The sequence below is a fragment of the Monodelphis domestica genome, chromosome 3 (genome assembly GCF_027887165.1).
Source record: "Monodelphis domestica isolate mMonDom1 chromosome 3, mMonDom1.pri, whole genome shotgun sequence".
Lineage (NCBI taxonomy): Eukaryota > Metazoa > Chordata > Mammalia > Didelphimorphia > Didelphidae > Monodelphis > Monodelphis domestica.
Genome location: NC_077229.1, coordinates 379,518,907 through 379,521,441, shown reverse-complemented (window position 1 = coordinate 379,521,441; position 2,535 = coordinate 379,518,907). Strand labels below are relative to the sequence as shown.

General features: G+C 35.8%; 1 pseudogene; it reads left to right on the top strand.

The window, feature by feature from the left end:
• Nucleotides 1-480: 480 nt before the first annotated feature.
• Nucleotides 481-1,651, top strand: LOC100019921 (nuclear ubiquitous casein and cyclin-dependent kinase substrate 1-like; annotated as a pseudogene).
• Nucleotides 1,652-2,535: the final 884 nt, after the last annotated feature.

Below are 2,535 nucleotides of genomic sequence, written 5' to 3'. Positions count from 1 at the left end.
TTTCAAAGCAAATGCTTCATTTGTTTCCTTCATTCATTTAACATAGTGAAAAGAGTTTCAAAATTATTTCAAAATCAAATATGACTCTTGTCCTCCTCTCTCCAGGGTGTGATTTGTTGGATGGAAAAAGAGAGAAAGAACAACACATCATAAATAGCTTTTTGATAAGTCTATATTATTATATGTGCAAACAAATCAACTAAATTTGTATGCCCAATTAGACAACAAATTATGTAGAAAATACAATTGCATAAGAAACAGGAGGTTATAGTCCCAGAGTCACACAGGTCCTTTTTTACCTTAAGTGTTTTTTGGTTTCTTTGTAATCTCTTGGAAGCTAAAAAAAGTGAAAGTTCAATTGTACATTTTAGTATAAGATATCACTTAGATGGGCAATTCAGTCTCAAGTTTTGTTTTATAAAGTTTAGACTAATAAAAAATGACTCCAGATATGCAAAGATAATTTTAAATCAACTCATGAAAGGAAATATTTTGAAATACTAAAATGCTGTACCAATATAGTAAGTCTTTGTTATACTATTTTAGGTAATTTTTCCCTTTCTTTTTTTTCTGAAAGAGCTCTGTTTATGTGAAATTTTAGCTATCTTGTTCAAATTTCACAATATTTCTTTTGTTTTCTGGAATTATTATTCTCAATTCAATTAACCTACTCATATCTTGTCACTATTCCTCATCTCACCAGGTATTATTACTATTTGTAATATCCTTCCACCTCCATTAAAAATCATACTCTCAGGGTGCATTTTTAACTCATTTGATTCATCCATTTTGAAGAGCCAGGGGAATGGTGTGGGGTGGCTCAACAGATTTCAAGGGCTTCTATCCAGTAGTGTGGAGCCAGAGGAACTTCTAAGGCCTCGGCCTTAGAAGTTAAAACAGCTGGGGGAGGGGTGGAGTGGGCTATTCTTAGACAGATTCACTGAACATCCAGTTTCATGTAAACATGTCCCAATTCATCAGAAACAGAAAGGTGGTTGATTATTCACAGTTTCAAGAATTTGATGATGCAGATAAAGATTATGGAAGAGATTCAGCCTCTCCCACTAAGAAAATCGAAGCATCACCCAGAGAAACTAAAAATAAGAGGAGGTCTGGAAAAAAAAAATCACAGAAAGATAGTTAGGACTCTGAATAAAAAATATGTGAGGACCGAGAAGGATGATTCACACTAGCCAGAAGACAATGAATATGAAAAAGATCACAAAAATGTTCACCAACAGCAGTAGGAAGCATCCAAAGCAGTTTCTAAGCAGAGAGAAATGCTCATGGAAGATGTGGGCAGTAAAGAACAAGAAGATAAAGAAGAGGCACCATTCCAAGAGAAAGATTCCAGGAGTGATAAAGACTTTCTACTGGAAGATGATGATGATGATGATGATGATAGTGATTATGGAAGCTCAAAAAAGAAAAAAAAAAGACCATGAAAAAGTCCAAGCCTGAAAGGAAAGAACTGCCCAAATACAGGCTAAAGGCTACAGTAACACCAAGTCCTGTGAAAGACAAAGTAGAAGTGGGCCATCTCATGACATCAAAAGCATCAAAGGAAAAGACTCCTTATCTGAAAGAAGAGGATGAGAAGCAGAAAGTACCTCAAGAAAAAAAAAAAAAAGGTCTGCTAGACCTCCACTAGAAAAGTCTGGAGATGGAGTCTAAAGATGAGGCCCATTATGGGAAAGATGAAAAAGTGATGGTTTGGGGAAGTTTCTTTATTACTTTTTTTTGTTTTTTATAAAAGAGGGGAAAAAAAGAAATCCTACTTAGGGGTAGAACATGGTTTTGTCCATGACTTGACTCATGGGGACACTATTATGTCAGTTTGACTGACTGGGATTAGACCCAAGAGATAATGAGACCATAGTAAATTAAAATAGAAACGCTTTAATAGAGGGAAAGGGTGGGGATGGAGGAAAGAAGTGGCAAGTGGAAGACTGATCACAGTAGAGGTGACTAGGGAGTCCCATCTGAGTGGGAGAATCATGAGGTTCTGTAGAATTAGGGGTTTTTAAGGGTAATAAAACTTGGGTTGTCCCTATTGGTTGTCTTTGAAGAAGGTGAGCTACTTGGATTAACTTCGTTGGATATATATATATATATATATATATATATATCCAATGCATCCAATGGCAACCTTTCTGTTGCTTAGGCTGGGGTTTGTTAATTTCCTGTTGCTTAGCTGGGGTCTGTTTGTTTCCTGTTGCTAAGTTGGGCATTTATCATATAAGGCTCATTATATAAGATGGAAGTAATCTCAAATAAAAAGCACTTAGATTAAGGAAAACTGGAAAAAAAAACTTCTGACAGAGGATAATATAAATCATATTTGAAGGAAACAATGAAATAGCAGTGAAGATGGTAAGCATTCTGGAAATTGAATGATAGTGAAAATGAGTAGAATCAGTAAAGTGTAATCAATGGTAAAGGGGCTAATGATCCTGCATCATTGAAAATAAGAAGGGTGTGCACTGTGCACAGGGCATTCAGGGAAAGCACCTTTGGTGTGAGGGCTTCCTGAGG